The sequence below is a fragment of the Herpailurus yagouaroundi genome, unplaced genomic scaffold, assembly GCF_014898765.1.
Source record: "Herpailurus yagouaroundi ecotype Mexico unplaced genomic scaffold, PumYag 29, whole genome shotgun sequence".
NCBI lineage: Eukaryota > Metazoa > Chordata > Mammalia > Carnivora > Felidae > Herpailurus > Herpailurus yagouaroundi.
Window position 1 is genome coordinate 7,143,494 of NW_024412377.1, and position 19,674 is coordinate 7,163,167.

Sequence of the window (19,674 nt, forward strand, 5' to 3'; positions counted from 1 at the left end):
GGGGGACAGAGAGAGACAGAGCATGAACGGGGGAGGGGCAGAGAGAGAGGGAGACACAGAATCGGAAACAGGCTCCAGGCTCCGAGCCATCAGCCCAGAGCCCGACGCGGGGCTCGAACTCACGGACCGCGAGATCGTGACCTGGCTGAAGTCGGACGCTTAACCGACTGCGCCACCCAGGCGCCCCAAAAATAAATAAACATTTAAAAAAACATACGTTATGTGCTTATACAATGGTTGGTCCCAGTTGTGAATGTGTGTGCATGTGTGTGTTTGCTTAGAAACGAAGGCAGGACTGCCTCTGGAGTGTAGATGAGCGGGCAGTAGGATCCTGAGTAATATATGGATTTCTGAACTCTTCAAACATTCTGCCCTTGACATGTATTGTAGTTACCGTTAGAAAGGAATCGTAGATATACTTTTTAAAAAGAATGATCAAAGTAAAATAAAATTATTGAAACGGGGCTTTTGCGTGTGTTGGCATTCTGAATCACACTTCTGTCACAGCGGAGAAAACCGACGCCAAGGGAGCTGCCAGCAAGTGTAGAGGGTCAGGGACAAACCCGGTCTGCACCCTCCTTCGTGTTGTCTCCAGGGCTCAGGGCACATGGCAGAAAGCACCTAGCGAATCTCTAGGTCGCTGTGACGCTTTCCAGTCCAAGCACGGATTCCCGAGGATATCGCCAACCCCGGGGCTTCCGCACCTTCTTCTCCAGGCTCCAGTTCCAGAGGAGGTGAGTTTCCAAAAGCAAGAAGACACTTTGAAAATCCTACCGTGCCATCAGAGGCCCTGGTCAAGTCTCAGAGCTGGATTCATTCTGAACCACCCCCCAAGTCTGAGAACTGCCTGGTGTGGTAGCTGAATAATGACCCCCAAGATGTCCACGTACCAGTCCCCGGTCCGTGTGAATACGTTGCCTTCTATGTCAAAAGAACCCTGCAGACGTGTCTGCAGATCTTGAGACGGAGGGACGATCCTGGGTTATCCAGGTGGGCCCAGGCTTGTCAACAGATCGGATGTAGCCAAGGAACGAATGGCCTTAGAAGCTGGAAGCACCAAGGACAGGTTATCCCCTGGAGCCTCGAGCAGGAACCAGCCCTGTCGACATCTTGATTTTAGCCAGCTGAGACGCCTTTCAGATTTCTGTAATCCCTGGAACTGTAACAGGATAAATATGTGCTGTTTTGAACCACTAAGTTTGTGGCAATTTGCTACAGCAGCCAAAGGGGGGGGAAAGACACCTGACACAAAGCCAGAGAGAGGCCCCACCCCTCCATGCCCCCTGTCCCGATGGGATAATGGCTAGAGTCTTCAGCAAGCTCTTGCCTGTTACGGCGCTGCAGGGCTGCTCGGGGTTCATGGCCATTCACACATGTGCCTGCAGGGTCTGGATCAACAGAGGGCACTGAGCAAGAAGTACAGACCCTGTCTTCCTTTTGATTGTACTCGCTTCTGGAGCAGGAAGTGCTGAAAGCCCATCCTCGTTATCAAGAGGTCAAGCCTAAGTTCTGTTGGTGACAAGAATTGGCAATTTGTGGCTACTATCTTCTCAATCGGGGGCAGCCACTGAAATTCAAAAGGCAGTTGCCCAAAAGGCATCACGGGAGCCCGGTCACTCCGGGCTTGGGTCTTACAGGCTGCCGTCCCACCCTGGCCTCCTTCCTAATGACCCATCCGGTGTCGTGTAGGGCATCCTTTAAATAGCTTGCATTTCCAGCTTTTCATCTGTAAGATCAGGATTAATTATGCCTTCTCTCCAGGGATGCTATAAAACCTTAAATAAAGGCTGTGCTAATTTTCACACCATGATCAGCCAATGATGGGAGCACAACCTGACCGATGAGGGCTCCCAACACCTCTGAATCAGGTGAGAGAGTGGTACATTGTCACCTAATTCCCGACACCTCGCCAGGGGTGGAGCAGAGGACGGGAAAGCTGGACTGTTCTGGGCAAGAGAGAACCTACAGTCGCTGGCTGGCTGGCTCCCCTCCCCACCATACTCAGCTGCGATGTCTTCACGTTTAGCTAAAAGAATATTTCTTAAAGTGAAATGCAGGTAGAAGCCGAACACCCAACAAGTAAAAGCCATGAATGTGGGGTTATTTGGGTCGGCGTGAGACACAGATCTCAGCGCCTGGCTGGTCCCCTCTGGCTGCCCCAGACTCTCAGAAAAACCTTCATAAGGCTCAGGGGAGCTGATCGACAAAAGCCCTGTCCCCGTCTGTTCACAGGGAGGTGAGAGCCAGGGGTCCCACCGGCTCCAGAATGTTTTTAATGACAACAGAGACCTTTCATGTGAAAAAACAGAGCCTTAGAATTATTGTCTCATTGGGCAAATGTCAGACTAGTACCGGAGCGTGAATTATGGAGCAAAGGGAGCCACAAGCATCCGATAAATTGACGCCTTGTTTCACGTCACCCCCGTCACCTGACTTGCAGCCCTGCGCTCTCTATGTTAAACCACATGGCCCCTCACGCCTTCTCACACTCAGCATGTCTTCTCCTCTCTGCATCCCTGATTTGCCACTTCTAGAGCTTAACCCCTCTGGCTTTCCTTCCACTCTTCTCACACCCAGCTTTCGTGCAGTCCTGCGCGCCTTAAAGACCCGTCTTTCTCCTGTGTGCCTTCCAGTCGGCTTCCCCATAAATACAGGGTAGTAGGAAATAAATGATGGTATATCCCAAGCACAGCGCCATGTGTTAACTAAGGAAAGGTCAGAGGAAAAGAAATCTGAAAAATAACACGACTTATAAAATGCATGGGTTGCATACACAAGTAGCTTTTAACAAGCGCAGATCTTGAGTGGGGTCCTGAATGGTTTCTGGGGGTGCGTCCTGGCACCTTGTCATAGCTCTTATTGTTCTCTTTCTGCTCCCGGGTGGTGCCGCTACCACTCGGCCCTTGGCTCACTACACCTCCCCCTTGGGTCCTCCACCGCCACCCTGTTCTACCAGCACGACACGGCTCTTTCCCAGCGGCAGGTAGACATTAAGGTGCGGAAGGAGACGTGAAAGGCAGAACGACACCCAGCGGAGAATGTCTGCCTGGTACGGTCAGAAGAATAGCAAACGCATGTGGAAATCGATGAAAACCAGTCAAATGGGAAAAGCGAAGTCTGTTTATCCTGAACTTGCTAGAGCAAGGGAGTCGGCCGCCGTCACTCGAGCTTCGGCAGAGACACAAAAGTTAGGGAAGGTGCCAGTAATTAATCAAGTCCTGGCCATTTGGGGCTGACTATGATGGGATTATTGCTTGGCTTCCTGGATTACTACTAGAGATAGTGGTCTGACTTACAGCAGGCTGGCTTCCTGGGCTGGTATGGGGATAGTGGGTTGGTTTCCTGGGCAGGTTGCTACAGGTTGTGGGTCAGAGTTCTATTTATATATATATATATATATGGTCTGGCCAGCGTCCACTGTGTATTCAGTCCCCCAGGCAAGCAAAACAAGCAGCCATATATACGCTGTCCACATCCGCCTCCAGGGGACAGGAGAGTGCAACGGGTTGACTGATGGCCCCTCCAGAAGTATGTCTGTATTCTAATCCCCAGTATCCATTTGGGAAAGAAGATCTTTACAGGTGTGATTAAGTTAAGGGTCTGGAGAGGAGATCATCCTAGATTACCCAGGTGGGCTCTTCATTCAACGACAGTGTCCCTAAAGGAGACAGATGAGAAGACCAAGAGAGGAGGAACAGACCATGTGAAGACGGAGGCAGGGACTGGAGGGACACAGCCACAAGCCAAGGAACTTCTGGAGCCACCAAAACCTGGAAGAGGTGAGGAGAGATCCTTTCCTAAAGCTATCAGGGGGCGTGGCCCTACTGACACATTGATTTTGTACTTTTGGCCTCCAGCACTGGGAGAGAATAAATTTATGCTGTTTTCAGGGACAGAATTCATGGTGGGTTATTACAGCAGAGGGGTTCCAGGACGCACGGGCATCATAACCCCCTTCCTCCAGGTCTGCTTCGCCTAAGGAGGAGACACAAGAAAAACGGATGTTCCCCGTATCAAATACCCAACATATGCAAAAGAAAACTGAAACATTCAAAATTTGGGTATTCCAAAATAACTTTACATTTCACACAAAGATAAATATCCAGATTTTTATTTCTTCGGCTTTTTATAAATATAGGCTCTCTTTGCTATGTGGCCAACAGTCCCTCGAGGGTGTATCTGTGGCTATTTACTTAAAAATGCACAGCAGCTAATACCGTTTATACGTAGGTGATTAATAATAAACTTCCTGAAAGAGCTTATTCACAACACCAGGGTAATATGCATGACAGGGACATTCATAACAGGGCATAACGGGCCAGAACATGTTACCTGAGAAACTAACTCATATTAGCATATTTAAGACTGGGTAAATTACCATCTTCGTACGTTTTCCCACCCCCTGGAGTTTCTCTCTCCCCTCTTCCTCGTCCTGCATCCTGGTCACTTCTGAGTTAGCCTTGGTATTTTAGAAGCAAAAGAACGTGTCTATGTTGCATTTATTTCCAACTTAAAACCCCCAAGTCTTCAAATTCTGGATTGATCGCCACTTTTCCCAATGCAACACCCTTGTCATATTAATCCTTTGTCCCTGATTAACTCTAGTAGCGTCTTTATTTTCAAGCAATAGTGTCTAGAGATGTGATTAGCATGTATAACAAATGCTCTTGGGAATTCACAGCAAGCCCCTTTCCACTCAGCATTCAGTTGCCATCACCTTGTGCCCACGGAGGATTGTACACTGTCCCCGAACATAGCCCCAGGAGCCGGTGGGCAAATTCATATCCACACAGAGGCAAACATTTTAGAGAATGCATTGGTATATTCAAGTGTGGGTGACTCGTGGATTCAACTCTTGCAAGATGTTGGCCTCTGCTGCCTACACGGTATTCCTGGATAGGACCCTGCGCACTGGCTGTCGGGAAATCAGGCCCCATCTGGCACTATTCTAGCATCTTCCTTTTCTCCTCTTTGCAGATGGAAGAAGAAAGGATTGGCTCAAACATAAAGGGACACTCCATTTCAGCAGACCTACTTTCATAAATGAAAGCGAAGGACCCAGTCATCAACAAACGGACTTGGAAAGTCTCCAGCCCCCCAAATCAAATGTCAGATGTGTGTCACAAACCTTTAAAATGTGCATTTCCTAGAACTGCACTTCTAGAGATCGATCCTAAGGAAACACCAGAGAAGAGCAGAAGGACATATGTCAAGGATATTAATTGCATTGGTGTTTACTGTAGCAAAAAGGAAAAAGAAATCTGAAAGCAACCTAAATGTCCAGCCATAGATGATCAGTAAGTACATTATGATACAGCTTTTTAATGGAAAACCATGGGAGTCATTAAAATGAGGCTAAAGGAATACATCCACGGACACGGAAAATGTTTATCACATATTTCAAGTGAAAGATTGCTTCAATGTCCTCTTCCTGCTGTAACAAATGACTGCAACCTTCGTGATTTAAAACAACAAAGACAAATGTATTATCTTGCAGTTCTGGAGGCTGGACACCACCTGTACTCCTTGGCTCGTAGTCCCTCCCTCCAGCTTCGAAACCAGGCATGTAGCATCTTCAAATCTCTCTCTTTGACCTCTGCTTCTGTCATCACACCTCCTCTGACTCTGACCTTCCTGCCTCCCTCTTATAAGGACCCCTGTGATTACACTGGACCCACCCAGATAATCTAGGATAACCTTCCATCGCAAAATCCTTAACTAAATCACATCTAGAAAGTTCCTTTTGTCGGATAGGATAACATTCACAAATTCCTGGGATTAGACATGGACCTCTTTGGGGGACCGATAGTCTTCCTGCCCCAAAAGATCAAACTGCAAAATAATAATAAACGTAGGTAAATGTGATTCCAGTTCTGCTTTTGACATAAATTATATAAGCATTAGGCACTGAGAGATTTTAACAAGAGAATGAGAGGGGACGTAGGGTTTACATGTGCACGCACAAACTCATGCACACACATGGTTAAAATGTGCATTCCCTAGAGCCCGCCCACACCCTCAATTCCCCAAAGCCCCTTGTGATCTGACTTTCCACCTCGTGAGCACACTGGCTCTTTCCTGCTCCTTCCATGTCCTTCCAGCAGCCCCAGGTTCAGGCGGCTCCCACCGCCTAGAGTAAAACCTGAGAAATTTCCTCAGGTCTTCATGGGACAGGTAGCCCCTTCCTGGGATCTTCTACCTGGAGACACAGGCTGCTCTGCTCTCGTGTCCTACAAAACCACCTGAGGGGTCTGACTCTGATGGCACTTACCTTAGGAAGGCAGGGCACTGGGGCTCCCTTTTCAGGGGTCCACCGACATCTGTGCCCCACTGCTTCCCCACAACAGTGGTCCTGGCCCTAAAGGAAGGGAAATCTGCTGGGATCGCTGCCCTAAATCTTCTCTCTTATTGTCCCGACACCAATTCTCCGACACCAGCCAGATCTCTTGCCATTCAGCTCAACTCCCAGAGCCGGGGCAGACTCCGTGGGTTAAGGGCAAAGATTTGCATAAGACCACCCCCACTTCAGATGGCAAGTGTATGTTTCAGGGCTGCCCACGCTGACTGGCTACAAATTCGGAGGATCCCGTGACCCCCTCAGGTTCAAGAACTTGCCAAAACAAGTCAAGGAGCTCACGGAGAGCACTGCACTTACTATTAAGGTTCTACTAAAGGACAAAACTCAGAAACACCCAGATGTCAGGGATGCAGGGGACAATAACTGGCCGGGGGCGGGTCACAGACGTAAAGTTCCCATGACCTCTCCCCAGGAAGTCAGGGCACGCCATCACCACAGCATACCAATAGGTGGGGTGTCCAGAGTCTTCCTGGGATCTTATTACAACTCTGGCCATGTGCAGAGCTATGTCTAGCCCCTCTCCTCTCCCAGACCCCAGGTCTTTCAGGCGTGGGCCAGCCTAATCTTATATCAAGGGCCCACCCACCTTGAGTCACCTCATTAGCATAAACCCAAGTGTGGTTGGAAAGGGCTCCTTGCCAATAACAAAAGACACTCTCATCATGCAGGAAATTCCAAAGGTTTTGAACTCTTATACTAAGAACTGGCCATAAAGACCAGATATATTCTTTACTGTGCCAAACTCAGTTTTCACAACTCACAAGCCAGAAAGGGACCCTGCCTGCTTTTCTCTACTCTCTGCTCGTTAACACCCATTTCCTTAGGGAGTGATTGCAGCGTGGCAGAGATGTACCAAAAGGACCATGGATAACTGAAGAGTAGAAATGCACTGGGCTAACATTCACTCACATGGCACTGCCACGCAAGCTGTATATACATATTCCTCGTTCCTGAGCTTCCTAGCTCGTAGGACAGCTCCCCCTGCCACAGTAACCACACATCCCAAATGTCCATTTATTTCTCTGTTCAACAGGGAATCAAGGTAGTGAGTCCAAGCAGAGCTCTGGTGTAGAGGAAACATAGCAGCAGACACAGTACCTGCCCCCGGGGAGCTTATAGTTTAGCTGGTGAGAGAGACACCAAACGACTAGTTAAACAATGATTTGATCGCAATGATGCACAAAGGAAAAGTACTGGGTGCTGTGTGGGCAGACGGCCAGGAGATGCAGCTCAGACTGCTGCACCGGGAAAGGCTAGTTTGGGCAGCTGCCGTCACCTTGGGAGCTGACACATGAGTAGGTGTCAGCATGGAAAAAGTCTGGAAGGTAGAAGCAGGAGGAGCACGATCCAAGCAGAGGAAATGTGCATGCAAGCTCTGAGTTGGAAGGCCTCAGTTCAAGAAACTGAAGCAAGGGTAGCATGGAGCGCAGAGAGAGAAGAAGCCACAGGAGCAAATGGGCAAGTAATGGAGGCCCCATGGGTCACAGTGAGGATGGGGTTGGATCTTCACAGCAATGGGGAGCCACTGAGTGGTTTACACAGGGGGTCAACATGGTCAAATGTGGTTTTAAAAACCCAACTCTGCTGCAGGGTCGAGAAGAAATTGAAGGGAGAGAAGGGGCGCTTGTGGAGGCAAAGAGGCAAATTTGACTGCTGTTTCTAAAACCCACAGAAGATATGATTGTGGCTTCACCCAAAATGGTGGTGAGAGTAGAGACAAGTGGATGGTTCTGGGAGGAAACACTTTTCTTCTGGCTGGTCTGTGAATTACGTCGACATGAGACAGATCAACGGGAAAAAAAAATCAACTTTAATTATGCACTCCACATAAACATGAGAGAGTCCGAAGACAGGCAAAATGAGGTATATGTGTCATCCTGAACTAAGGAGAAGGGGGGGGGCAGGGGTCCGGAACTTCAAAGGGAAGGAAGACAATTCACAGGAAAATGAAAAAGAGTGAATGTTTGGTAAGCAAACATTTGCTAGGCCATACAGAGCAATGGGACATAGACTTTGTTCAAACAGGCCTCTGCTAAGTTCCTCCTTGTCTACCACCCCGGTTCACATTATAATGTAATTATCTATGTGGTAGCTCTCTTCCTGGAGCAGGTCCTCTATTTAAATTCTTTTAGGCAGTCAGGGGGAAGGTCAAAGCTTCTTTGGGCCTTGATTGTTCCAGATCAAAATAATCTGCGTGCCAACATGGCACATATTGGGGCAATTCTCATTCTGAACCCCTGGGATGGTTATTAGGAAATATAATCAGGAGGACTTAGCAACTGATTGGATACAAAAATTCTGCAAGAAGAAGGTATAAAGGATGATGCCTGATGTTCTGGCTTGAGCTACCTGGTGGTGCTCTCACTTAGTAAACAATGGTGAAGGATCCAATTAGGGAACCAGTAGGGGGAATGGAGGATCAGGACAGAGCAAGAGTTTATCTTCACCAATACAGTCCTGATTTCAAATATTCGATTCTCTTGTCTTCATAAACTCTCAACATCTCTCAGGAAAATCTGCTATTTTGCTAATGAAGCCACATTTCCAGATTTCCAGATTTCCTTTGGTACAAAAGTATCCTCAAATTTTCTTTTATCAGACTAAAAAGCCTTTGGGACCACCAATTTGGTTACCAAATCCGTGAGATATCCCTTTTGTTTGAGAAGTCATGTTAATTAACCACTCTCCTAAAACTTGTAACCATTGTGAATTTTAGCACACTGATGATAAGAAACTCAAGTAAGCTGCTTTCTTTTAGGCAAAAAACAAAAACCATTTGGAAACTTCAACCTGGACACTTAATTCTATCCTGGCAAAGACCAGATCCCTCTGAGATGATTATTACCACCACAACCCTACTCCATTTTCTGTATTCGACCTTGATTAAATAATGGGAAACATTTGGCTATAATGAGTCACCCGCCATTGTCAACAGCCAAAGAACTTTACCCCTAGGTCCCTTCTGCAACATGGCAACTTGCCCTACTAAACAGTGATTAATTCAGGAATATAGAGCTGATCTATAACCAGGTTCCAAGAGAAACATTTTAGTACTGTTTGTCATAAGCAGGAAAGGGTGAGCATACTGAGATGGTTACTAACCAATTTTCATAATCAAAAAGCATTGTACTCTATTGGCCAAAACATTAGTCATGGGATTAGAATCCATCTGCCCTTGAATAGTCTAATCCTCTTAAAAATAGCCCAGAGTAATCAGGTTAGCTTCACTGTAAATTTTAGTAAACCCATCACTCTTGTAAGAGTTTCAGAAAAAGAAAGATCAAACACTTTCTAAAATCCTTGATGCTGGTGAAACACTGGGCAAAATAAATGTTCTTACGAAGCACTTATATAATTGATTTAAGCTAAAATATACTAACAGAGATACATTTGCCATAACAAATGGGTTTATACTATAAAGACTTCCACTGTGGAAGCAAATTCTGAGTGCTGGTTTTCTAAATAACAGGACAGTAACAAGAAAGGTCATAGGGAAATAGCTCACCAAGCACTCTACTTTCTAGCAATTTTTAAATGGAAGCCCCCTTTAGCAATGCCAGTTAAGGATGTTAGGAGTAAATGAAGTAGCCAACTGTTCTGTGACTTTCTGGTGAGCCCAGTGCCCTCTCCCCAGCAGGCAATGCAGACTTGACGAGCAAACTCAGCTCAGGTCTTCAATGCATCCACTTTGCTCTGGCCAATTCACCAAATCCACTGTCACCTCAAGTCTCCTAAGTCTTTTTTACACGTCCCACATTACCAAGCCACAACCCCACCTTCCTACAGTTTGCAGAAGTGCTTCTGAAGCCAAGAATAGGATCACTAATGTGCTCTTGTAAGTTTCCACTTAGATTCAGTTCTACGTTTGAACCTCTCCACATTATCCTGGACGCTCACTTATGGTCTTATTTACCCACTGTCCAGTCCAGATTCAGCATATCAAAAAAGTATAAGGCACACCTGCCTATCTTCATTCAAATTACTGATACAAATGTGGAAGCTTACAGATTCTAGAACAATGTCATTTTTTTCAAGTTCAAATTGACATAAGATGGCATTATCACCCAAATGGTTATTCTTCCCAATAAGTGCCCTTGAATCCAAACCAAAGTTTTCTAAAGGCTTAGGTGAAGCTGAGCACACACACAGACACAGCCATGCATGCTTTGTGGATGTACAATGAATGCATGCATTCAGAAGGGCTCTAAATGTTTATTTATCTTTGAGAGAGAGAGTGAGCAGGTAGGGGCAGAGGGAGAGAGGGAGACAGAGGATCTGAAACAGGCTTTGCATTGACAGAACTGACAGCACAGAGCCCGATGCGGGGCTCGAACTCATGAACCGTGAGATCATGACCTGAGCTGAAGTTGGACTCTCAACTGACTGAGCCAAGCAGGTGCCCCAAAAGGGTTCTAAAATTCAAACTTCACTGAAAAACTAGAAAGGAGTCATTCTGCCTGATTCTACTCCACCTGACCATGGACTGTCCCTTCTTTGCTATTTATATAAGAGAAGTCAACCAGCCTGTCAAAAATTAAAAAGGCTACTATCTATATAATTGCAATAAAAATGCTTTAATACTTTCAGAGAATATTCCTGTGATGGTTAATTTTAGGTGTCAACTTGGCTGGAACATGGTGCCCAGATATGTGACCAAATATTATTCTAGATGTTTCTGTAGGGTTTTTGGGGGGTTTTTTGATGACATTTACGTTTAAATTGGTGAACTTTAACTAAAGCAGGTTTCCCTCCATAATGTAGGTGGGCCTTATCCAACCAAATGAAGTCCTTACCAGAGCAAAAGACTGACCCCCTTGGAATAAGAAAGGATTCTTCCAGCAGACAACCTTCAGACTTGAGTTATGACATCATCTGCTCTTCCCCTAATAGCATGACAGTCTTCAGGTTCATGACCTAACTCAGCTCTTTCCTGGGTCTCCAGCCTGATGGCCTTCAGACTTGAATTACAAATTTTGAACTTGGCAGTATACACACACACTCACATACAGACACACACACACACACACACACACACACACACACACACACACATACTGGAGAACCCTGACTGATAGAATCAAAAGGTATTTTAATATTGAAAGTACAAAAATTTACTAATACAATGCACAGAAACAATCTTATACCTTTAGTTCTTCAAAGGAATCATTAATGACATCCTATTAGCTTCTTTATTCTCTTTAAGTAGCTCATATCCATTGCCCTTTAGACTTTTTTTCAGGATGTATCCACCTTCTTATTCGTCCTTGAAATCTTGGGTGAAGGAAAGTATATAAATATTTCACCTCTGCAATTCCAGTTTTCTACTATTCAGAAGATACCTACTGAATCATAGGTCAAAGATACAGCCACTGTCTGTGCAGAAGTCATAAGAACATTAATAACTCCTAGCGGATTTATGGGTCAGGCTTATTGAACAAAAAAATTACTTTCAGGGCACAAGACCCCCTTAAGGTAAATGAGAAAGGGAAGCATGAGTGAGAGAGAGAGAGACTGCACTCGCTCAGGGCAAGAGAATCCTATGCTCAACACCTGTGGGGGAAGGGAAGAAAGGCCATCTTGAATGTAGGCATTTCCAACAACAGCCACTCTACACACACACACACACACAGTGGCTATAACAATGATTTTTTTTTTAACAAGCGATTTCTTGGGAGAGGTCTTGGTCTGATGAGATGCCACCATAAAGTAACAAAACCACAAAAGACCATGGAAATACACAATGATGGATAACACTGTGTAACGCTGCCAAGTTACCTTCGCATTTCCATTACTTGTGGCAACAGGAGACAGACAGCATATGGGTAATAAAAAGCCATCAGTAATCCAAAAATCTAATTTTAGCAAATGGTTCAAAGTCCTCCCACAAGATCCTTTATGAAAAGGATTCATAAGTGTTGCGTCTGCAGTGAAGGGAGCCACAGAAGCTGTCTGAGAAGACCAGGCAGAGCCCAGACTTCTGGGAGAAGAGCACTGGGGAAGGTGACTTGGTCCCCAGCTCTGCCAGGCACCGGACGTCTCCCAGGGACTGGCTCCAGCTGTCCTCAAGAGGCTGATCCATACATGAGAACAATGGTTTCTTAGTTCACCTCAAAAGAACTCTATACTGAGGCACTGGCTGGCTCAGTCGGTAGGGTGATCTCGGGGTTGTGGGTTTGAGCCCCACGTTGGATGTAGAGACTGCTTAAAAATAAAATCTTGGAAAAAAATTTAAAAAGAACTCTTCGCTCACCATGAGACTCACTTCTTGTGGTCAGCACATTCTCACCTCCTTGAAGATTCCGACACAGTCCGTCAAATTATAAATAAAAAACTGATGAGCACGCAGTGAGGACAAGAGGAGATTGTGGAATGATTTTATGGATAGTGACATCAAGTCGTCAGGATACAGACAAGCCTTTCAAAGAGATGAAACCACGTCTGCTGCTCCAGGCATCCTGTCCTGCAGACAGTGAAGTTCCCACACAGGAAAGGCCCTGCTCCCCACTCTCATTCCCTGGGCCCATGTTGATAATCTGCCTCTGGTTCTAAGTGTGCCTAAAACTCCCCAAATACTCACCTACAGATTATTGCATAAGATGGGTGCCCTGAGCTGAATTATGTCACCAAAACTCGTATGATAAAGTCCTGACCCGAGCACCTCAGAATATGATTATATTTGGAGATAGTGTCTTTAAAGAGTAACTAAGTTAAAATGAGATTATTTCAAATGAGGTTCTAATTCCATATGACTGGTGTCCTTATATAAAAACAGAATTTGGGGGCACGTGGGTGGCTTAGTCAGTTAAGCATCTGACTCTTGAATTCAGCTCAGGTCATGATCTCACAGTATCATGAGTTTGAGCCCCACATCGGGCTCTGTGTGCCGACCATGCGGAGCCTGCTCGGGATTCTCCCTCTCTCCTCTCTCTGCCCCTCACCCACTCACACTCTCTCTGTCTCTCTCAAAATAAATAAACTTAAAAAAAAAAACAGAATTTGGACACAGATACACAAATGAACGTTGGGAAACCATGCAAAGACACAGGAGAGGACGGCCGTCTACAAGCCAGGGAGAGAGGCCTACCACAGTCTCCCACATTCCTCAGAAGGAACCAGCCCCGAGGACATCTTGATTTCAGAATTCCGGCCTCCAGAGAAGTCTGTGAGAAATTAAATCTTTGTTGTTTATTTTTATTTTATTTTTTTAATTTTTTTTTTCAACGTTTATTTATTTTTTGGGACAGAGAGAGACAGAGCATGAACGGGGGAGGGGCAGAGAGAGAGGGAGACACAGAATCGGAAACAGGCTCCAGGCTCTGAGCCATCAGCCCAGAGCCCGACGCGGGGCTCGAACTCACGGACCGCGAGATCGTGACCTGGCTGAAGTCGGACGCTCAACCGACTGCGCCACCCAGGCGCCCCAAATCTTTGTTGTTTAAACCACCCCCTCTGGGTAGTTTGTTATGGCAGCCCCAGCAAACGAATACGCAGGTTATGTCAGAGTTACGTGTGGATTTTTCACTCTCTGAGAATAGGGTCTTTCACAATTTTAAGAGAGGTGTTTCTTACCCTACACACCACTACCATTTCAAACACTAAAAATTACTGCACTGGCCCCAGCTAATGAGCAGAGATATGCCTACTGCCAGAGTCTAGAGGAGGGAAGCTATTTTAAGAGGGGGAGGAGGGATTTTTATGTTGCTCAGATCACATAATTAGCTCAGAGTAATTGATGAGTATAGACATAAGTCCTTAGTACATATGCATTCGTACCATTAAATATTCATGAAACGATTGTCTCCAACTGGAAGCTCAACATTCCTCTGCCCTTTTGTTTTCGACCCCTGCCATTCTCCCTACCCCAAAATCATTCCACCTCGGAAGAAGCGTCTCGTTTTTTAATTGCCAAATCCAGTGGATGGTTTTCTACCACTCCTTACCCGGACCTCTCCTACAGTTGATTGTTTCCTCTTTGTTGAAACCCTCCCTCCACCATCTCCCACCTTATCACCTCACAGGAAGTTGGCCTTTCCATCTCTCCCTACCCCCTTTTGGTCTCTGCCATGACAGTTTTCCTCTTGACACCTCATAAATATTACTATTCCTTGAATTTACGTCAACACGCTTCTCGTAGCACATAAATTTACCTATCACTTCTATGCTGATGATCCAGATCCACACAAGAACCAGCTTCTCCCCATTGCCTTCAGCCTAGAATCACACGTCCCGCTTTCTGATGAGGAAGCCCAATTTTACTTCCGCTCCTACCGCATTAGAGAACCATTTGCGTGGCCCTTCCTGCAGCCCCTTGTCAGTGACACCTCCACATCCTGAGAGAGGGAGCACATATTTTCTTGGTCCTCTCTGCTGCACAGACTCCTAAGTACCTGAGAATTTGCATCACCTATCGAATAAGGCAAACCCTCCTTAACGTGGCACTCGAGACCCTGGGAAAATGGCCCTGGTTTACCTTTCCAGCCTCTCCACCTTCCAATCTAGACAGAGGAGTCTGTTCCTTCTCGGATATTTCCAGGCCTTCGCTCATATTCTCCATGTTTAGAAAAGCTTCCCCTACTAATTTAGGAAGATCTTCTCATCTTCCTAATTTAAAAAAGAAAAAGGAAAAACTTCCTCCTTTTAGCTTTCACTGAAACTTAGCCAGGCAGAATGCCACCATATGCTTTGCTGCATAACGTATACATCCCACTATTACAGTGTTTATTCTGTGTCGTGCTCATTTGTTTGTAAATCTGCCTTTGCTATCATTCCATGAGTCATTGCAGAGACCATGGCTCTCATCTCTGAAGCCTCTTGAGCCTGCTACCATCATTAACACGGTGACTCATGAGTATTCCTGAAGGGAACTAAACTCTTCCGGGGAGGAAGCATGGACAAGCCACATAAAACTGGGAGGACGACACGGCTCTACAACGAAATGCAAAGCACTATCCACACACAGAATTAGTATATCATTCATCCTCTTCAGGATTTAGGACTTTTGAACATTAAAATGCCCAGGAGGTATCACGGAGAACAGCACCAACCAAGGCTGGAGCCCACACCCTGAAATTCCGGACATAAAGCCTGGCCAACTACAATTTTAAATGCTCTCGTCTTCAGTTTAGCTTCAGGGAATTAAAAATTGACCCTTCACCTATCTGAAAAGATTTCTGTTAAGATCACACAGTCTGTGAAATACAGCCCTTGATATTTGTGTAAGAAGGTGGCCTATGCAAAACTCAACTCTGAGGTTTCTAGAACTGTAGAACGTTCTCAAAAGGAACAAGCTACGGGGTGGCTCATTTGTTTGAACACATCCTTCTGACTCCTCAGATACAGAGTGAGTTCCTACCTATGGTTCCAAGGGAAAACTGTGAGGTGACCTGGTGCAAAACCGATTCTAAAGGACTGAGTTTGAATCGTACCTCTCACTGTTGACTTCTCACTGGAAGAAGAAAGGAAAGAAATTAGTCGTGATTTGGTTAAGAATTTTAGAAAGAACTATAGCTTATCAAGAATTTATGTCAATCTTTCCCAATAAAACCCTGGATCTTCTAACTTGAGACCTGGAACTTCAAAAAAATTGTGAAGACATGGGTCTTTCCCTAATGCTGGAGTCTAGACTATAAAAGGAAGTAAATTTGGCTTGGCAAGACGAAAGCTGCATAGGACTGTTAACACGTGTGCTGGTATTATTTGCATGAACCACCCTCAACATTGGTGAATATCCTGGTGTTGAACCGTCCTCTTCCGAAATGATTATCTTTCGGGCCCCTTGGAGTGAGACATGAGCAGTTTCTGTTAGAATGAGTGTACCTTCCCAGCATCTCTTCCCCTGGGAAGAGGGAGATATGAGAACACAGAAGGCAGACTTCAGAGATGAAGTTTACAATGAGGTGAAGGGAAACACCATCTTCTCTTCGACCTTGTAGCGGATGGACTTTGAATGTGTGCATATAATGCATGTGGGGGTGGGGAGGTGACTTCCCTCTGAAAACCACATCTCAGAACCATTGTTAACTATTCTTGGTATTGTACTTTCCATCATTTACCCATAGACATTCAGTAGAACCTTACCAACGCAGCCCGATTTCAACTGTGGGCTCTAAATGGAAGGGCTTGATTTATGTTGGAGACAGAGAGGCAAAGGCAGGCAGTAATACCCCTTTCTCAGGGTGGAGTACAGGCCCTTTAGCCTTCGCCAAAAGACGGAGGCCCGTGTCCACCAGAGGGGACTCTCCACGTGGGCCACTGGTGGCAAGGACCGTAGGCTAGTCCGAGAAGTTGAGGCTGGGGATAAAGGTCATGAGAGAGCCCATCCCAAATCCACAGAAGCCTCCCAGATACCCAGGAGATTGCTTCAGGGGGGCAGGCACCTGCAGGGGGAAGTTTGAGGTAGTGTCACTCTGAGAGTTAAAGAAAATGTGACTTCAATTTGAACCTGGGGGCTGCTAAGGGCTAGACACCCGGGCACCACTTCAAAGTAGTTCTCTTTTACGAAGATGCTTCCTTGTACTTTTCTTCTCATTAAGGAGAGCTCCAAATACCAGGTTGTTGAAGAGCATTATCATCATTTTTAGTTCCAGGTTCTCCTGGTCATGAAATAGATACACACTTATTCTCAGGAGGAGAATCTAGGCGGCGTGGTATCTACTGAACGAGTACTGGCTGCAGAGACTTCGACTCTTCCATTGGCTTCCCCTAACATTGCCCACTTAGAGCGTGTGTGGACGCTCGCGTGCCCTACGGCCTACATTGTGAGGTACAGGAGGAAAAAAAATGTACGATGTTAGAGAACTGTAACCTTTGTTGGCAGTTTCACATAACCAATGAATTGTTACCTCTTTCACATTTTTAAAGCCTTAAGTTTACTTGACAAAAATTAATGAACAATGGCAGAGCAGCATAAACACTTGGAATTATTACCCAGGACATCTCGTACTTATCAATTTATGCAGAATGACCGGCTCTCTTGGAACAACTCATTAAAGTGGAGAACGGGACTTCTGGCCTGTAATTCTTTCTGGAAGACCAGTCCTAGATGTCACTGACTAATTGGGCTAATTGGAGGAGAAAAATGGCACAAAATGTTCCTCCAACATATACATTAATTTGCTTTTATTTTCAGCTGAGTCCTTCATATCTAATTGTATTGATTTGTAGTTCTGAACAAATGAGAGATTCTACGGGAAAAAAAAACATTTACAAAGGATAATTCCAAAAGAAAATAAAGATAAAGAAGAAGAAGAAGGTCAAAAGTGCTATAAAGTCTAAAACATTATTCTTTTGACAACCGTTTTAAGATACCACAATCACTTAAAACTCACTAAAAATATCGTCTTGAACACTCTCAGGAACTGAGAACTGCGTGTCCCAAATAATTGTCAACATGACATAGAGCTTTTGCTTTGCTGTGAGGCAGTTCCTAACTGACAAATGAGTTGTGCTCAAAAAGTTCTTTTGAAGTTAATTGTTCAGAACTCAGGCCGGCTCACAAAAGAAAATTAACCCTACACGCTTCTTGTTTTAGTTTCCTCGGCCGACCGTGCAGAGTACCGAAGACCATGGGGGGTTCAACAACGAAATGTATTGTCTCACAGTTCAGGACGTTACAGGTCCAAGATCAAGGTGAGGGCAAGTCGGTTCCCATTGAGGCCTGTGAGGAAGAGTCTGCTGTGTGCCCCTCTCCCCGCATCTGGGGATTCGCTAGCAATCTTTCGCATCCCCTCCCCCCCGGGTGTATATCTGTCTATGGGTCCAAGTTCCCCCTTTTTTATAGGACAACAGTTATACGAGATGAGGGGCCCACCCTGCTCCAGCAAGGCCTCACCTTAGCTAATTACATCTGCAATGACCTTATCTCCAAATGAGGTCACAATCTGAGGTCAAGGTTCAACAAATGAATCTGAGGGGGACACAGTTCAACCTGTAACACTCCCAAAGGGCCCTTCGAGCACAGGGTCACTGAGAACCTGCTTCTGCCAGGGGGGCCGAGGCGGGTAGTAATGCCTCTTCCTCAGGCCAGGCAAGTGGCCCTTTAGCCTTCACCAGAAGATGGGGGTGGGGTGCGGTGTCAGGAGCTTCTCGGGGCTCACAGCTCCACCTGAGGTGGGGGAAGCAGGAGAACAGGGCTGAGCCCTCCGGCCCCAGGGAGCTGTGAGTTCTCCGGGCCAGCCCAGCAAGTCAGGGTACTGGAACACAGTACTGGAGAAGGTGTGGGTCCCCTCTGAAGGCACCCGGCAGAGATTCTCCAACTTCAAACACAGCAGGATCCCCTGGCTGGCCTGTTGAAACAGACTCCTGGGCCACAGGGCCGGTTTCTGGTAGGTATGGCATGGGGCCTGGGATATTGCATTTCTCACAAGTTCCCGGGTGAGGCCGACGCTGCTGGTCATGGTCTACCATCTGTGAATCATTGTCCCGAGAGACACATTATTGAAAAGATCTGCTTTCTGATTTAAAAAAAAAAAATGTGCACCCCCTGAGGAGAAACCTCCATAGGAAGAGGGGCTCCAGGGGGTTGAACGGTGGTCTCCCCAAAGACAAGTCTGCCAGGAACCTCGGGATGTGACCTGACTTGGAAAAAGGGCTTTTGCAAATGTGTTCTTTTAAGTTTATTTTGAGAAACAGAAGGAGTGAGACAGGGAGGGAGAGAACCAGTAGGGGAGGGACAGAGAGAGGGGGACAGAAGATCAGAAGCAAACTCTGCGTTGACAGCAGAGAGCCGCGGGGCTGGAGCTCAGGAACCGTGAGATCATGACCTGAGCCGAAGTTGGACGCTTAACCGACTGAGCCACCCAGGCGCCCTGCAAATGTTATTAAGGACCTGAGATTAGACCATCCTGGATTAACCAGGTGGTTCTAAGTCCAAAGGTGCACGTCCTTGTAAGAGACAGAAGAGAAGACACAGAGGGCACGAGATGACGGAGGCAGAGATGGGGGTGATACCACCACAGACCGAGGAAGGGCAGGAACCCCCAGAAGCTGCAGGAGGAAAGGAAGGGTTCCCCCACAACCAGGGACTTCAAAGGGAGCGTGGCCTTGCCGACACTTTATTTCTGTGAAAGGATAAAACTTCTATCATTTTGAGCTACTGAGTTTGTGGTAATCTGTCACGGCAGCCCTGGGAAACTAATACAGGGAGATTCTTTGACTAAAGATTAAATAAGCCTCAACTGATCCAAAGACAAGGCCATTTTCCTAATTTTTCCCAGGGACAGATAAATCACAAATTAATACCAGCCACCCTTCTGCAGTCTCTCGCCCTAAAATTAACATGCTTCCAAGGAAATAATATTGCATTACATAGAGAATCT

At 46.1% G+C, this 19,674-nt stretch overlaps 1 protein-coding gene across 3 annotated transcripts in view; it reads right to left on the reverse strand.

Annotated features, from left to right (window-relative positions):
- The window catches only part of ATPSCKMT (ATP synthase c subunit lysine N-methyltransferase), a 245,604-nt gene that overhangs the window by 17,950 nt on the left and 207,980 nt on the right, over positions 1-19,674 (reverse strand). Inside the window, exon 7 of one of the 3 annotated variants that reach the window (XR_005796338.1) lies at positions 15,711-15,803. The exons of the other annotated variants lie outside the window; for them this stretch is intronic. The gene's annotated coding sequence lies outside the window, so the exon portion shown is untranslated. The remainder of the gene's footprint in view (positions 1-15,710; positions 15,804-19,674) is intronic. 3 annotated transcript variants of the gene reach the window in all.